Here is a 19,253-nt window from a genome sequence, read left to right as displayed (position 1 = left end):
CATGATCAACTACCCTCCAAGATCCCACTTGTATTACATCATCTATTCTACAGCTACTCTACAGCTACTCTTAATGTCATGTGGTTTGGTGGTCATGTCTGCGCTTGTCGTACAGTTTCCAGCCCAGTTCATCTTTGATGTCCTCCATGATCAACTACCCTCCAAGATCCCACTGTTCATTACATTATCTACAGCTACTCTTAATGTCATGTGGTTTGGTGGTCATGTCTGCGCTTGTCGTACAGTTTCCAGCCCAGTTCATCTTTGATGTCCTCCATGATCAACTACCCTCCAAGATCCCACTTGTATTACATCATCTACAGCTACTCTTAATGTCATGTGGTTTGATCTAGTCTGCTAAGGGCCTGTGCTTGACATATCATCTTGGGCACAGTGAGATACACAGATGCACTACATACACTAGCACTGCAAACACTCCAAGAGAAAAGAGAACAGCCGTGCCTGGACTTTACAGTCTTCCTCTTCAAGTCAACCTTCTGGGACTTGCTGCCTGTTGAGGGAAAGTGGCTGGCAGAACCACCTATAGCACCCACCTCTTCTCTATCCCACACGCCAGAACTGAGATTGTAATTATGCTTCTGTTTTCTCAACTAAATGGTATTTTATTGTTTATAAGTTGTTAGCCTATACTCATGTATTTCAGTCTATAACTGTCATGTGGGTATATTAAATAACATCAATTAGTTCATGACACATCTGTTCCACAAAAAAACACATTTTTCATATTTCAATTTTAAATATTGCCAGGTTGTTTATTTCCACAGGGTGTTTATTTAATTAATGCATTGTTGTAAATCCCTTTTGGTATTTGTGAGTTAAACATTATTCAACTGTCTGTTGTGTCGTTGTGTACTGCTGTATTACTGAGCTATGGTTAGGGAAAGAATTATCATAATAAGACTAATAGCATACAAGTAAGACAAAAAAAATGGTATGCCAGCCTGAGGAGCTAATTTGATTTGAACTGATTTGCAATATTACGATCTGAAAGGTACGTTTTTGTGCAGTTAGCACATTTTCTTTCTAAGAACCCTTTAAGACATTACTTTTAATGTTGAAATGTTAAAGTACCCAAAAGTAGTTCAAAGTAATGTTTTCATCTTGATCAGCGGATATGTTGAGGAAAAAAAGCTTTGTTTACATAGCAGTGATGAAAATAATAGCATTTTAGCTGTAATGATCTCCAAAATTCGAAAGCATTATTCCATCGCACCATTGATATAGCAACAGATGCTAATAGCTTTTGGAATCCCATTGTGAAGTAGGGGGACACTATTTGGCATGACAGGTCCCAGACCAAGTTTTTAGGAATTCAGTTGCTGTTTGAACTTACTGTGCAATTTCGAAATTTGGTTGTGCATCAGCAGTTCTTCTCTTGTTATGTCAGTCACTGAGGGCAATTCCACGATAACAGAATGACGCTGAGACTCCCGATTTTTATGCCAAACGCAAACCATTGATTTTAACATTAAACAAACCATACAACTCTATTCACACTCTTAACAATCTAACTCTTAACAATTTCCACTGAACATTTGACTAAAACACATTCATCCGAAGAACAGTGCAGATGTAAAGTTTGGTAACAGAATGACAGAAATATCCCTCCGTTTTTCATTTGTTTTTGTAGGCATTCCAAAAGCTCTCTTAAATATCTATTCCAAATTAAGATTCAAAACATGTTTGCAGAAAGAATGGCGTGTCAGCTATGACATGGCACCTTGAGCTGGTTGGTTATAAAACTACAGTAAGTAAAGTGGATTAACACCCCAGTTACAGAAGGATGGTAACAGAATGACATCATGGGTCCCTGATCAGTACTCTACAGAAATGTATCATTATGATGCATCCTGAACAGGTACACAAATGTAGAACAATTCAATATCCTCCTTTGCATGTTTGGGTATTATTCTACACACTGGCTAGTATTCTAATGAGGTCCACCCCCAAACAAGACCAAATTTGGTTGGTCCCGACCAGACCAAATCTCTACCAATCACAGCCATCTATGTTTTACAAGTTTGGACATCACAGTTTAGCACAGTAGAATACAGTACATCACAGCACAGTAGAGTACAGTACAGTAGAGCATGCGCAGACCAGCGTGTGTTTACGGATATATTCAATCAATCCCTATCCCAGTCTGCTGTCCCCACATGCTTCAAGATGGCCACCATTGTTCCTGTTCCAAAGAAAGCTAAGGTAACTGAGCTAAAATACTACCGCCCTGTAGCACTCACCTCTGTCATCAAGAAGTGCTTTGACAGACTAGTCAAGGATCATATCACCGTCACCCTAGACCCACTTCAATTTGCTTACCGCCCCAATAGGTCCACAGATGATGCAATCGCCATCACACTGCCCTATCCTATCTGGAAAAGATGTATGTCTATTTAAGAATGCTGTTCATTGACTACAGCTCAGCATTCAACACCATAGTACCCACCAAACTCATCATTAAGCTTGAGACCCTGCGTCTCGACCCTGCCCTTGGCAACTGGGTCCTGGACTTCCTGACGGCCGCCCACAGGTGGTGAAGGTAGAAAACAATATCTCCACTCCGCTGATCCTCAACACTGGGGCCCCACAAGGGTGCGTTCTCTGCCCCCTCCTGTACGCCTCCAACTCAATCATCAAGTTTTCAGACAGTACAACAGTGGTAGGCTTGATTAATAACAATGACGAGACAGCCTACAGGGAGGACTTGAGGGCCCTCAGAGTGTGGTGTCAGCAAAATAACCTCTCACTCAATGTCAGCAAAACAAAAGAGATGATCGTGGACTTCAGGAAACAGCAAAGGGATCCATATCGACACGACAACAGTGGAAAGTTTTAAGTTCCTTGGTGTACATATCACTGACAAACTGAAATGGTCCACGCACACAGACAGTGTGGTGAAGAAGGCGCAACAGCGCCTCTTCAACCTCAGGAGGCTGAAAAAATGTGGCTTGTCACCAAAAACCCTCACTAACTTTTACAGGTGCACAAACGAGAGTATCCTGTCGGGCTGTATCACTGCCTGGTACGGCAACTGCACCACCCAAAACCTGCAGGGTTCTCCAGAGGGTGGTGCGGTCTGCACAACGCATCACCGGGGGCAAACTAACTGCCCTCCAGGACACCTATAGGACCCGATGTCACAGGAAGGCAAAAAAAGATCATCAAGGACAATAACCACCCGAGCCACTGCCTGTTCACCCTGCTTCCATCCAGAAGGCGAGGTCAGTACAGGTGCATCAAAGCTGGGACAGAGAAATTTAAAAACAGCTTCTATCTCAAAGCCATCAGATTGTTAAACAGCCACCACTAGCACAGAGAGGCGGCTGCCAACCTACAGACTCGATATCATTGGCCACTTTAATAAATGGAACACTAGTCACTTTAATAATGTTTACATATCTCGCATTATTCATCTCCTATGTATATAATGTATACTGTATCCTTCACTATCTATTCTTTACTATCTATTGTATCTTAGCCGCTCTGCCACTGCTCATCCATATATTTTATACTTCTATATTCTCATCCCATTCCTTTAATAGATTGTGTGTATTAGGGTTTGTTGTGGAATTTGTTAAATATAAGGTTTTGTTGTGCAATTGTTAGATATTACCTGTTAAGATACTGCTGCACTGTGATTTGAGTAGAGTATAGTTCAGTAAAGTAAATTATACTGTACTTTACTATACTAAACTCTACTGTACTGTACTATACTGTACTCTACTATACTAAACTCTACTGTACAGTACTCTACTATACTAAACTCTACTGTACTCTACTATACTAAACTCTACTGTACAGTACTCTACTATACTAAACTCTACTGTACAGTACTCTACTATACTAAACTCCACTGTACTGTACTATACTATACTAAACTCTACTGTACTGTACTCTACTATACTAAACTCTACTGTACAGTACTCTACTATAAATTATACTGTACTCTACTGTACTCTACTATACTAAACTCTACTGTACAGTACTCTACTATAAATTATACTGTACTCTACTGTACTGTACTCTACTATACTAAACTCTACTGTACAGTACAGTAGTGTACTGACCTATACTCTACTTTTCTTTTCTTTACTGTATTGTGTTCTACTGTACTGTTGTGTGCTGTCCAAACTTGTGAAACAGACATCTATGATTGGTTCAGAGTTGGAATGAACCCATTTCATGAAGCTCCTGACGAACAGTTATTGTGCTGACGTTGCGTCCAGAGACCGTTTGGAACTCGGTAGTGAGTGTTGCAAACGAGGACAGGCAATTTTTATGCGCTACCCACTTCAGCAACCCGCGGTCCTGTTCTTTCTTTCTTTCTTTATTTTTATTTTACCTTTATTTTACTAGGCAAGTCAGTTAAGAACAAATTCTTATTTTCAATGACGGCCTAGGAACAGTGGGTTAACTGCCTGTTCAGGGGCAGAACGACAGATTTGTACCTTTGTACCTTGTCAGCTCGGGGATTTGAACTTGCACCACTAGGCTACCCTGCCGCCCCAGTTCTGTGAGATTGTGTGGCCTACCACTTCACGGTTGAGCCGTTGTTGCTCCAAAACATTTCCACTTCACAATAACATCACTTACAGTTGACCGGGGCAGCGATAGCAGGGAAAAAATTTGCCCAAATTACTTGTTGGAAAGGTGGCATCCTATGACGGTGCCACGTTGAAAGTCACTGAGTTCTTCAGTACGGGCCATTCTATTGCCAGTGTTTGTCTATGGAGATTGCATGGCTGTGTGCTTGGTTTTGTACACCTGTCAGCAATGGGTGTGGCTGAAATAGCCAAAACCACTGATTCAAGAGAAAATTTTCCTTGAGAATTGTTTTTGTTGACAATTTTGCGAGAATGAATCAGTCACTCAGATATGACCCAGTCACTCAGATATGACCCAGTCACTCAGATATGACCCAGTCACTCAACATTGCATAAGTCACTCAGATATGACCCAGTCACTCAGATATGACCCAGTCACTCAGATATGACCCAGTCACTCAGATATGACCCAGTCACTCAACATTGCATAAGTCACTCAGATATGACCCAGTCACTCAGATATGACCCAGTCACTCAGATATGACCCATAAGTCACTCAGATATGACCCAGTCACTCAGATATGACCCAGTCACTCAGATATGACCCAGTCACTCAGATATGACCCATAAGTCATTGCAAAATGTGTAGAATTGAGGGAAATTTGCTGTAAAAACATGTCTCTTTCTGCCCCATGGCAAAATGAGTAAATTTGCATGAAATTAGTTATAAAATTGCAAAATATTATTTCTGCCCCATGGCAAAATGAGTAAATTTGCATGAAATTAGTTATAAAATTGCTAAATATTATTTCTGCCCCATGGCAAAATGAGTAAATTTGCATGAAATTAGTTATAAAATTGCTAAATATTATTTCTGCCCCATGGCAAAATGAGTAAATTTGCATGAAATTAGTTATAAAATTGCAAAATATTATTTCTGCCCCATGGCAAAATGAGTAAATTTGCATGAAATTAGTTATAAAATTGCTAAATATTATTTCTGCCCCATGGCAAAATGAGTAAATTTGCATGAAATTAGTTATAAAATTGCTAAATATTATTTCTGCCCCATGGCAAAATGAGTAAATTTGCATGAAATTAGTTATAAAATTGCTAAATATTATTTCTGCCCCATGGCAAAATGTTTGGAATTGCAACTAAATTAACTCTAAAAGTTCATTTATTTCCCCCCTCCATCAAAAGGGGAGTCACTAAAACGTTTAGCCTGCGAGATAGGGGCCCCCGAACAAAATGTTAATTAGGGCACCAAAAAGGGTAAGCACACAAGTGAATTGAAAAAAAAGTCTGATTTTGACCAGCATAATGATTTTGATACATGTTTTATCACTTCAAAATATGCCGGGAGTATTGGCATTCACCTGCCCAAACCCCATCCCACCCTTATAGGCAGCCAACGTAAGGGAAACCCTGATCCTGCTTTTTTTTACTGGTTGGACTTGGTCACTGCAGATGAAGATGCATTCTTACATTGACTGACTGGTTTCCTAGAGGAACAGGGAGAGCCATAAAGAGGGAGACTCCTCTTTTGCTGCAGTAATATATGTTTTAGATTTGGTCAATCTTGGGGTTGCCATATACCTGAGGTAGGTAGTCTATAGATTCAAATTAATTTGGAGAACATATCTCCATATCATCAATTCAGTATTGATGTTTTCCTGAGCGCGAGCACAGTACTGTTCTTTTTATGCTGTCATGATCTCAACAGGGCTTCGCTGCCTGGGGTATGCAGCTCCATTCTACCGTGAACTAAAAAGCATTCTGATTAATAATGAATGTGTGTTCCTTTTAGTTCGTGGACATTGTCTACCACCACAGTCAACAACTCAATCAATACGGCAACACACGTTTCATAGCGCCGAACTAATTCAGTTCAAATTGTATAATATTGACGACGTTCAAATATGCCCCTAAATAGTGTTGTCGTTTAGCGACGTTTGGTCACGGTGGCATCGGGCTGACCTGCGAAGCTCTCATATCTAGTCGAACGCTTCAGACACTTCATGCTGGTGGCGACTGGTCGATATCGCGTTTCGCAGGAAAACGGAGAGAATGATTCAAAAGCAGTCTCTGACTCAGTGCTAGGAAATGCAACATAAATATAGGAACATTTGGCGAGCCTACACATGAGTTACATAAACGTTTAAATTGTTCATTTTTACGCATGTTCCGATTTATAACACTATAATTACATGGTTTACTTTGACAATTAATGAATATCTATATAGCATCATTCGTGTGTTTATTTCTGCTGCTCATTGAATATGGTGCGATAAGTTTTCTCTTCTTCATTCCATACAAACATCCTGCAGTAACCTAAGCCACGAGCGCCATATGACAACATCAGAGACCTGCATTCAACAGATAACACATAAACACACACGTCTACTTCAAGGCTACAGTAGCCGCAAACACTTAGCTGAAGGATCGAAATGTGTTAATTTACCGTTGGTTGAAAGTCAACAGTTTGGTAGAAGCTGGGTCCACACTGTTCATGTCCCCCATGCGATACCAGTCTAGCACTCAAGAGCTTGTTTTCCTATTTCTTCTTATTCACTAGGACTCATACTGCTTTCAAACTCCCTATTCTTACTCCTTGTTTTCCCCACTGCATTCAATTCGGCTATTCTCCTTCCTTGCGCGCGCAGTTGATGCTGATGAGACTGGTTTGTCCTTGCAGTTTGTGGCAGCAGGGGTTTTCCTAGCAAAACTCCGCGCGGATTAGTGGCGTAATATGTGTGTGCGTCTCTGTCTCTCTCCTTTTCTCTCTACATGTACAGTTTGCACGGTCCACGAAGAGCACAGAGCACAAACTCCTCATATGACCCTGGAATTGTATCCACACCAGCCCACATCACTGGTCTTGCTGCCAACTACCCCCCTCCCCCAAATCTGTAGTCTTCTTATAAAGTCATCCATAGTACTTTATTAATAAGTGAAATACAAAGTTGTTTAATTTAACACATCCAAGCAGGAATGCATATATATTACTGTCAAAATTGGACTCCAGAATTTCCTGGTTTAGTTTTGTTCAATAGAGATGACATCTTTATGTGCACTAACTAATATCATAGGTTAATTAATTTGGGGTTCAACACCTGAGGAAGTAAATACTCAAAACACATGAACTAGATTGCTAACTCTAAAATATGTGACCGACTGCCTCAACCTGTGTTTTTGACATTGGATAAAAGTAAAGACTCAGAGCTACACAATGGTATATCATACACTGCAGTTGAGGAACAATGGGAAAGTAATTCTGCTTTGAAAGTTGATAAACGTGTAACTCCACTTTCGAGAAAAATGGCCTTGAATGTTTTGGTACACCTACTGGAGAGCTCTTCTTTGCCTACACCTATTCAGCATCATTCACACCCTCTTAAGCCTTAGCCCCACCCATCTCTGTGAGGCCATGTGCTAAACATAGTGAGTTAGGTAGTGTAAATATACACTTTATCTAGTCCTTGGACTATATTCTAATATGACTTTGGTGCAGGTGTTCTTCACCTTAGTGTCTCTGGTAAACTCACACTCTATCAAATAAATCTATGTTTGTTTGTCACATGCACAGGATGCAGAAGGTGTAAACTTTACACTGTAAAGGGTACAGTAAAATGGTTACTTCCATATTTGCAAAGTAGCAAAATCGAAAATAGAAAGTGTCCAGATCAAAATATTTAATAATTATTAGATGCTTACCCAGGCACAATTTTCTAAATTGATGGGTCATGTGAAAGAAACGCTATATCCATCCCCCAGCAACATCTAGCTAAGTGGATGGATCACTATTGTCTAGACATGTACACATGTTAATGAAATATAATAGATGGCCGTAATCACCCACAGACACACCTGGCTAACTTGATGGGTCATGTAATCATCTGGCAAAGTGGAGTATTTTGTATAGACATGTAGCTAGCTAGCTAAACAATAATCCCAACTCATAGCTACAGTACAAACAGATTTCCATAGCCAGCCACCATGCATGAAATGCTGTAGTATGAATCTGCAGCTAAAGCTAGGTTCAATGTTAGCTAGATCATACACGTAACATTCGCTAGCGAGCCAGAAAGCTAACGTTTGCTAGCTAGCGAACAGTATGCTTTAACTTGCAATGAAAACAACTTTCTGACAAAATTAGAAACCTACACTCTTACCCATATAGATGGATGAATGCTTCACGGCAGCGTGTCTTTTCTATTTTATTTGTAGCTAGCTACAGCTTGTTTGGCCCATTGTTTTCAAGTCAATCTGGTTCACACTGTCCGTGTGCAGAAAGTAGTCAACTTTTTGTCGATAGCGCCTGCTAAATTCAGGGCAGCAAAGTTGTTGAGAGCCGTAGAAACACATGCAGTTCTCAATGGCTAACGTGATATATTTAAAAAAAAATCTGCGGTAGCTAGGATTATCTACACATACTGAGCAGCTCATGTTATAGACAGAAGCGCGCTACATGGTAGACTAATCTGAACTCATCTCTGGGCATGTCCAGCCCTTCCATTATCTCAGCCAATCATGGCTAGCGGGAAGGTTCCTGACTTTTTCCGTGGCTAAACCAACTAGGCTCGTAATGTAACAATTTTATTCTTATTTAGTGATGTCATACACATTTTTATGAAGAAACATAACAGGGCACATGTTCCAGAAGGCATTTCTGCCAAAAAAAATGCATTTTGATAACGTTTCTTTTTTCAAATACCTCTCCTCTGAAGTGGTGACGTGTGACATACGCCTAGCTTCTTGAAACGCGTCACATACAGTATAATACCCACTGCTAGTAGGCATGTATTCATCCAACACTAAATTTAATGTCCTAAAAAACTTTACAGGCTATAGGGAATAGGGGACATAGGGAACATAGGGAATAGGGGGCCATTTGGGACACATCCTAGTTCATGTTAGAGTGGGAAACATAGCATAGCTTACTGTACATTTTCTTCCAGACTCCTTTTTGCCACTTGACACTCAGGAGTTCAAATGGCCAGAGCGCATTTCTTGCACCAGTCCATATATCAAAGTCATATCAAATATAATGTCAATTAGTTGCTATTGAGTTTAAAGTTGAGAAAAACGAATTATATGTAGAATTTTTTTTTTATAAAAAAATATATTTGTGTGTGTGTGTCAATTTCGACCAGTCCACCCAACAACAAAATGTTACAGCCCATCTGGCATCTGCCAGAATTGCCAGTTGGTCAATTTGCCCCAGCTCCTGGGTTACCATGAATGTGCCCCTGCTCTTGGGTTACCATAAATGTGCCCCAGCTCTTGGGTTACAATGAATGTGCCCCTGCTCTTGGGTTACCATAAATGTGCCCCTGCTCTTGGGTTACCATAAATGTGCCCCAGCTCTTGGGTTACCATGAATGTGCCCCAGCTCTTGGGTTACCATGAATGTGCCCCAGCTCTTGGGTTACCATGAATGTTCCCCTGCTCTTGGGTTACCATGAATGTGCCCCAGCTCTTGGGTTACCATGAATGTGCCCCAGCTCCTGGGTTACCATGAATGTCAGAGAAACTCACAGGGTGTTAGCTTTAGAACATTTGAACTCCTGAGTGTCAAGTGGCAATTAGGAGGCTGGAAGAAAATGTACAGTAAGCTGTGCTATGTTTCCCACTCTAACATGAACTAGGATGTGTCCCAAATGGCCCCATATTCCCTATGTTCCCTATGACCCCTATTCCCTTTTAACCAGGGCCTAGGATAGAATTTGGGATGCAGACATATTATTGGTCACCTGAGGGTGCCTACATATGAAGATCACAAATATGTTTTAATTTGACCTTTATTTTACTAGGCAAGTCAGTTAAGAACAAATTCTTATTTTCAATGACGGCCTAGGAACAGTGGGTTAACTGCCTGTTCAGGGGCAGAACGACAGATTTGTACCTTGTCAGCTCGGGGGTTTACTAGTCCAACGCTCTAACCACTAGGCTACCCTGCCTTCAAATACAAGGTGTGTGTGTGTGCATGCGATGTGTGTCAGTCAGTGTTTGTCATTGTGTGTGTATGCACCCGCATTGACAGTTCATCTGACCAATGATTATGTTAGCCACTGTAATAATGTGTGTGTGTGTTTAGACCAGGTTTGGTGATCTGTGTAGGTTGAAGTAGGTAACCATGGGCACATTGGGGTAACAGAGAGGATAGAATGGGAGGGAGGGGGTTAGAGAGGGGAAGGGGGATAGATTACAGTACAATAGATTACCACAATGGTCATCCACCCTGGTCCTAAAGATCTATAGTAGGGCGTGCAGGTTTTTGTTTCTGCCCAGCATTATAACATCTGATACCAAACATAGAGACACAAGTAGGCCTATGGCGTTCCATTGTTCACATTTTGAAATCAGGACATTGAGCTGAGACGCATTGAAAAGACTAGGGTTGACTGGCTGGGAACCCAGTTACCGAGGTTTACCGGGATTTACCGGCCCAAACCACTCCCTTTTCCCAGGATAAATAACTGTGAGAGTGGCGTGAAATGGAACTGTTAAAGTACAGCAACAGGGAGCCAAAAAATGCTCCTTTAGCTCTTGGAGTCCCATGCAGGAAAGACTAGAATAGCTTGAGGGACATCATTTTTTTTTTTTCTTCATTTATTATACAAATAGAAAAATTAAATTCGAATTGTGACGTAAACTCTTGTTTGCTGCATGTTAAATACAGCAGCCAATAAAACGTGCGATTGCGGTAGGTGATATAGCAGTCATCTTCGTGAAGAGAAGTGAAAATCTTCTGCATCTAATCCTAATTCAAGGATGGCATTAGAATGATGAAGATGAATTGTATTTAAGGTCACCGTTGAAAGCGAGGAAGGAATAAAGCAACAATAGAGAGAGAAAGAGGAGGCAGGCTAATAACAGTAGGGGGAATATTATGAAAGGCATATATTCATCAGCCTACTAATAATTAAAACATTTAAATAAAATTCGCTAGCCTATACTTGTAACTTTGTAGGTCTCATGTGCTGCACCAGAATAGCATGTTCTCTCCCTGCTTTATCATGGTTTGAATGATGTGTGTAATTCCAGTCCATATAATACAATACAGTACAGTAATACAGTTCACACTCAAAAAAGATTAGCCTACTGGAGCTAGTTTAATTTATTGACTCAAGAGAGCATATAGCTAGCTACACCTATGGCTTTTTCATTTTTCTGTTGTGCGTTATGTGCTGTAGCCTATCTCATATATGTATTGGATAACGACAAAATCATTTGGGCTTTTTTGGGCTTGGGCTCATTCAATTTCGTTAATGTAGGGCTCATAAAATGTACTTAATGTATTGTTCATCAGGCTCAGGTAGCATTAGGCTTGAATTTCCGATCAAAGCTCTGCTTATTGAAGACTCATGTTAAAAAGAACCACCAGCTTTCATATGTTCTCATGTTCTGAGCACGGAACTGAAACGTTAGCTTTTTTTACATGGCACATATTGCACTTTTACTTTCTTCTCCAACACTTTGTTTTTGCATTATTTAAACCAAATTGAACATGTTTCATTATTTATTTGAGGCTAAATTGGTTTTATTGATGTATTATATTAAGTTAAAATAAAAGTGTTCATTCAGTATTGTTGTAATTGTCATTTTTAGAAATAAATAAATACATTTTTAATCGATTAATCGGTATTGGATTTTTTTGGTCCTCCAATAATTGGTACCAATGATTGGTATCGTCGAAAAATCAGTAGACCTCTACACTGTATGCACTGTCTATTTTTAAACAACCCAAATCGGCTATTTCTAGTGATCAGTCTGCGCTCAGACTACCCCTTCTCTCTCAATTCAATTCAATTGCCTCTCCACCTCTCTCTCTCTCTCTCTCTCTCCCCATCTACCGCCCTGCCTCTATCTCTACCTCCACCTCTCTCTCTCTCTCTCCCCATCTACCGCCCTGCCTCTATCTCTACCTCCACCTCTCTCTCTCTCTCTCTCTCTCTCTCTCCCCATCTACCGCCCTGCCTCTATCTCTACCTCCACCTCTCTCTCTCTCTCTCTCTCTCTCCATCTACCGCCCTGCCTCTATCTCTACCTCCACTTCTCTCTGTCTCTCTCTCTCTCTCTCCATCTACCGCCCTGCCTCTATCTCTACCTCCACCTCTCTCTCTCTCCCCCATCTACCGCCCTGCCTCTATCTCTACCTCCACCTCTCTCTCTCTCTCATCTACCGCCCTGCCTCTATCTCTACCTCCACCTCTCTCTCTCTCTCTCTCCCCCCATCTACCGCCCTGCCTCTATCTCTACCTCCACTTCTCTCTCTCTCTCCACCTCTCTCTCTCTCTCTCTCTCTCTCTCTCTCTCTCACCTCTCTCTCTCTCTCTCTCTCTCTCTCTCTCTCCCCATCTACCGCCCTGCCTCTATCTACCTCCACTTCTCTCTCTCTCTCCACCTCTCTCTCTCTCTCTCTCTCTCTCCCCCCATCTACCGCCCTGCCTCTATCTCTACCTCCACTTCTCTCTGTCTCTCTCTCTCTCTCTCCCCCATCTACCGCCCTGCCTCTATCTCTACCTCCACTTCTCTCTGTCTCTCTCTCTCTCTCTCTCCCCATCTACCGCCCTGCCTCTATCTCTACCTCCACTTCTCTCTGTCTCTCTCTCTCTCTCTCTCTCTCTCTCTCTCTCTCTCTCTCTCTCTCCATCTACCGCCCTGCCTCTATCTCTACCTCCACTTCTCTCTCTCTCTCTCTCTCTCCCCATCTACCGCCCTGCCTCTATCTCTACCTCCACTTCTCTCTGTCTCTCTTTAATCTCCATGTCTTTGGTTTGATTAACTCTCTGTCTGTTTAACCTTATCTGCTGGGCTGGGGGCTGGGGGGAGAGAGGGAGGGAGAGGGAGATGGACTGCAGTCCTCCAGTACGCCACATACTCACATATCTCGGAGGCTACAGACCAGACAGACAGGCAGGCATTGAGGCAGGCAGGAAGGAAGCACACTGTTGCAGCTGAGAGCGGCTCAACAGCCCGACCACAGCCACTCCTACAGTCCTCCATCACAGACACACTCACAAAGAAGGCACACACGCTCACACGCACACACACACACACATACACCACTGAATTATACAGTAGGTCAGAGAGAGAGAGATAGAGAGGAAAAGAGATGTGGGTGGGGTGTGTGGTGAGTAGGGAAGAAAGAGGGTTGTGGGGGAGGGAGACAGGAAGGGAAGAGAGAGTAGGAGGGCCAGAGAGATGGAGAGTTTAAACATGCACAGTGTGAGTGGAGGGGAAATAGAGAAAGAGATATATAAGTAGAAAGTGAGAGAGAGAAACAGAGACATGGGAGGGAATGGAGAGAGGGAAGGAAATGCGAGAGAGATGGACCACAGGAAACAGGAGGGTTACAGTAGCCTAGTGGTTAGAGCGTTGGACTAGTAACCAAAAGGTTGGAAGTTCAAATCCCTGAGCTGACAAGGTACAAATCTGTCAAATAATAACAACTAAGAATTTTTTCTTAACTGACTTGCCTAGTAAAATAAAGGTAAAATAATTAAATAAATAATAAGTATTCACCCCCCTTGGATATATTCACATTTTATTGTGTTAAAGTGTGATTCAAATGGATTTAATTGAGATTTACATTTAATCAGATGCTATTCTGCCAGTGGCAGAGGGCAGAAATACTCATAACACCGGAATTGCACATCAAACAATTACACACACACACGTGAAGACACACACACAAACACAGGTGAAATGTGAGACTTGGTCAATCTGATACACCAAGAGAAGTCTGCATCTATCACTCTACTGTAATTGCTCTGCAGCTCAAGACCACACATACATACACGACACCACAAACACACAACATCACAAAGAGTGCTGGAATGTGAAGCTCAGGTTACAGCTCTGAGGTCATCCATTTTGCATGAGCAGAAAACCACAGCGGTGACATAGTGCATCCTGGGAAAATACCCACACTTTCCCAACTACTTATTGGAGGAAAGCATTGACTGTCCTCTCTGAGTTGCTTTGGTGTTTTCTATAAGTGTGTGTTCTCACCTATTTTAGTGTGTGTTGCTATGTTCCCACGCTGAAATGAAACTCTAATAAGCTGATTGCATAATCAATTTAGAAATCTATGTTATTCAATTATTGCACGCAAGCGTCTGCATTGCCAAGGGCTAAAATAGAACTCCTTTCTATTTCTGATGCAGATCGCGCTGCAAGTCCTGCCTCTCCCATCTCTCCATTGGTTTATAGAAGCAGGTACCCACGTGCCATCTCCTCATTGGTTATACCCACGTGGGTGATTGAAAGGCGAACTGTTTCCCCGGTTGTCGTGGTAATACCATGAAAGTTTAGATGCCAATCACCATATAAGTTCAAAGATGAAAAAGCCAGGAAGGAGGAGAGATGACTAGAAACAATTCGGTTGACTGTTTTATGTGTCAGAGTATTAATTGTCAGAGTAGAGGACCTTGTGCATTTCAGGTAAAATAACAACTCAATGTGTATATCCCAGGACAAATTAGCTGGCAACAGCAAACTAGCTAAATAGGACAAATTAGCTAGCAAGTGCAAGCTAACTAGCTAAATTGCCATAAATGTTTAATGCCTTTCGACCTGTTCACAATTTTTCTTTTTTAAAATATTTTAACCTGCGTGTCGTGATCGCGTTTGGTGTAGGGGGACAAAATACATTTATGCACAATGGTGGACGATGGCGCACGCGCGCAGGCGGTTTGGGTTCCGTGTAATACTAAAATGGAAGGTTGTGGAACTGCCCGAGCTTGAAGACAAGCATGACAAAGAGTAAGGGATACTGAATAAATGACACCTTGACAATCATGTCAGAATCGAGTTACAAAAAAACAACAACTTGAGACACATGAACACCCCCACCCTAATTACTGGCCTAAGGGTATAGGTTAGGGAACATGCATGAGGTACACACACACATTCTCATACACACCCACACATGCACATATGCTGGGCAGGCATACACAAATGCACAAATACACACACACACACACAAACTCTCTCTCTCTTTGCATAGAGCCTACTGCTGGTTTAAGTAGTCAGTCATAAAGCCTGGCCTTAACAAAGAAAAGGAAGAGAAGACTTCCTCCAAAGAGGTGGACCTGTTAACCTCTCAAGGCTAGGGGGCGGTATTGTTGTAGGACAATTCATTTAGCGATTGGAAGAACATTTTTTTGAACGGGAGAGGACATCGTTTTGGACTGGTAAGTTCTTATCATGCTAATGCCCATGTTTGAAATTAATAATATAAAATATTATTTGTGATTTTTTGTAAATTTTAGAAGCAATATATAAACATGTAATGTCATGAAATGTGAGATGCGTGTGTCTGCCGCCCCACCCCAACCCACATGAAATAACCTATTTGAGGCTGTTGAGGGGAGGGCAGGCCCACAACAATGGCCAAAGTGAAATAGAGACCGTAGATACAGCTGGTCTGTTGTAATATAATAAAGACAGTAGATCTAGCTGGTCTGTCATAATATAATAGAGACAGTAGATCTAGCTGAAATATCATAATATAAAAGAGACAGTAGATCTAGCAGGTCATAATAATCTATTCAACCTTATTTTTCCTAGCCACCGTGCTTCTACACCTGCATTGCTTGCTGTTTGGGGTTTTAGGTTGGGGCTGTTTTTTTTCATTGTTTTATCTAAACCAGATCTATTGTGTTATATTCTCCTACATTCAATTCACATTTCCACAAACTTCAGAGTGTTTTCTTTCAAATGGTACCAAGAATAGGCTGTTAGATTTGGGTATGTCTTCAGGCGGAAATTGCACAAAATAGGGGGGAGCTCTAAGAGGTTTTAAGGGAAGGGAGATCACGTGACAAGGTGGCACTTCTGGAGGCCATAACAATACAATATTATACAACACTATACTATAGAGCCTGGATAAGGTCATGTTGTGTGTGGATAAAGTGCATTCGGAAAGTATTCAGACCCCTTGACTTTTTTCAGATTTAGTTATGTTACAGACTTATTCTAAAAATGATTTTTATTTTTTTTATCCCTCGTCAATCTACACACAGTACCCCATAATGACAAAACAAAAACAGGTTTTTAAAAATGTTTGCAAATGTATATATACTAAAAAAACGTTTTTTTAATATGACATTTTCATAAGTATTCAGACCCTTTACTCAGTAATTTGTTGAAGCATTTTTGCCAGCGATTACAGTCTTGAGTCTTCTTGTGTATGACACTACAAGCCTGGCATACCTGTATTTAGGGAGTTTCTCCCATTTTTCTCTGCAGATCCTCTCAAGCTCACGGTCTTCGAGGTACAACCCTCCTCTGTTTGACCTTGTATGTGTGTGTCTTTATCCTGACGACTTCCTTTAGATGTAAGCCCATTGATCTGCCACTCTGTGCTAACAGTTTGTCAAAGCGCTTTTTTAATGAATTTTTTAATTTAACCTTTATTTAACAAGGCAAGTCAGTTAAGAACTAATTCTTGGTGGGTTAACTGCCTTGTTCAGGGGCAGAAAGACAGATTTATACCTTGTCAGCTCGGGGATTCGATCCAAGAGCCTTACTGCTGCTGCACTCAGACACAACCTATGTACCATTAATCTCCAAGGTGTGGTTAGTAGCCACACACATGTATGCACACGCATACGCTGGCACACATGCACACACTCACGAACACACACACACACACAGTTTCTATCGAACACGTATGCATACACAGGCACATACCCTCAAACACACACACGCTCACACACGCACGTCCTCTCTCTCACACTCATGCGTATGCACATTTACTCAGCTCTATTTCTTTATCCCAAGAGACCCTTGCCCCTTGGCCTCTGACCCTGTTAAAGTCCCCAGCCTGCACTCTGAGATGACTGACTTCCAACCAGCAGATACTATACTCCTATATGAATAAATACAGCACTCTCCTCCCCATCTACAGTAGACCCATCTTGAGTGTGTTGCGTGTGTGTGCATATGCGTGAGAGAGAAAGAGAGCGTCTAACAGTGTGTGTGTGGGGGGCGGGGGGTGGGGGGGGGCGGGCTAATTGTGCTAGTATATCCGAGGCTTTCTTTTCCCTAGACAGATACAAGAGGAATGTACGGATGCACGCGTGTAGGTGGAAGTATTTTAATGTGTAGGTGTGCTGTCTATATATATTTTAGAAGACAAAGTTTGTGTGTATGTCTGCTTGTGCTTGCTTTGTGTGTTTGTGCATGCATGCATACCTGTGTGTGCGTGCGTGTGTGTGTGTGTGTGTGTGCGTGCGTGCGTCCATCCCTGCGTGTGTGACCCTGACCCAACCCCTTTGAAGTAGATGCGTGAGGATCGTTAGCTGTTGACTCAATAGGATGTTACTACAGGCTAGCAATGCTGGCCTCTGGACCTCAGCCACCTGAAGGCCTTTAGCCTCCTCTTTAAGCCTGCTCTGACCACAATTTCTTTCCCACTCAAAGGGCATCATCTCTCTCTGGTAGCCCTCTTTACTGATCCAAGATCAGCTTTTCTCATCCCTTCTCATCCCTTTAGTCATGACAAACAGGGCCAGGAACAGAGTTTGGTTAGGCCTCCTTGCTTTAACAAACAAAAGTAAAGTAGGAAGAAAGGAAGTGGAGTACTCCAAAAAAAAAGGGCAGGGATTAATTTTTTACTTGTTCACTTTAATCCATTGTTCAGGGATGAGTACAGGTGACTGATGCTTCGCCGTCAAGCTGACCTCTTTCTCAGAGTGACCTGACCATGGTGCTTAGCTCCTTTTTATAGCCTAGTGGCCTACAAAGACATAGCAATGTAAAAAAAAAGATATATAACTGTGAGCGATATGAATGAACAGGGTGCACAGGGTGACAGAAAGGACACAAGACCAGTTGGAGAACTAAGCAAGTCCTCAATCATGTAGGAACTATCTTCCTTTATGTGCAATCAGTGAAAGCATTACATGTTTGTCTCTCAATACCACAAGGATGACGTTTGTGCTGTAGGTTCGTTATCTTTGAATGCAGCAGGTAAGCAATCCTTTTTAAGTCATTACTTATTGGGTTTATAAACCAATTCTGGGGTCAATTTGACTAATGGTTTATATTAAGGTTTGTTGATGTTTTCAGCGTTAGTGTATTGGTATATTGGCATCATCTTCGAATTCAGGGACTTTATTTTTGTCTAAATCTGTTTGTGTGAATGATTCAAATATCAGTTGGTACACTCTACATTAGTGTTCGAATATACTTCAATACACTCGCACAGCTGACTTTTCCATGAGAATATATTTTTTTATACATTTTATTTTTTAGCATTAGCGTAACGCTATGTAACATAGTAAAAATGGTTAATTTTGAACAGTTTCCTTGTATTGTTTTGATATCAATGCTAAACTTAAAATGTTTCATAATGATAATGTCTTTGATGATCATAAACAGTTTTAAGTTCATAGGCCATTATGATGTTGATTTAAATGGTTAAGCAAAATCAGATTTCCAGATTTATCAATAACTCACCCATCCCAATACGTTAGCTTTTCTATGTTAAGAGATGTACCATGGGCCTACAGACCGAATATGGTATTATTTAGACTTGATGATAATGTGTTTTTCAAATGTTTTCCAAAAATATATCAACGGACCTTACGTCTTTGTGGAAAATTTGTTCAGCATGAGGAAAGACACCAACAGTGGCAAGAAAAAGTATGCGAACCATTTGGAATTACCTGG

The 19,253-nt window shown here is 41.4% G+C and overlaps 1 protein-coding gene across 1 annotated transcript in view; it reads right to left on the bottom strand.

The window, feature by feature from the left end:
- Positions 1 to 19,253, bottom strand: part of LOC115125729 (GTPase-activating Rap/Ran-GAP domain-like protein 3) — a 188,856-nt gene that overhangs the window by 104,555 nt on the left and 65,048 nt on the right. The gene's annotated exons all lie outside the window — the stretch shown is intronic.

This window comes from Oncorhynchus nerka, linkage group LG19 (genome assembly GCF_034236695.1).
Source record: "Oncorhynchus nerka isolate Pitt River linkage group LG19, Oner_Uvic_2.0, whole genome shotgun sequence".
Taxonomy (NCBI): Eukaryota; Metazoa; Chordata; class Actinopteri; order Salmoniformes; family Salmonidae; genus Oncorhynchus; species Oncorhynchus nerka.
This window is presented reverse-complemented; position numbering and strand designations above follow the sequence as displayed.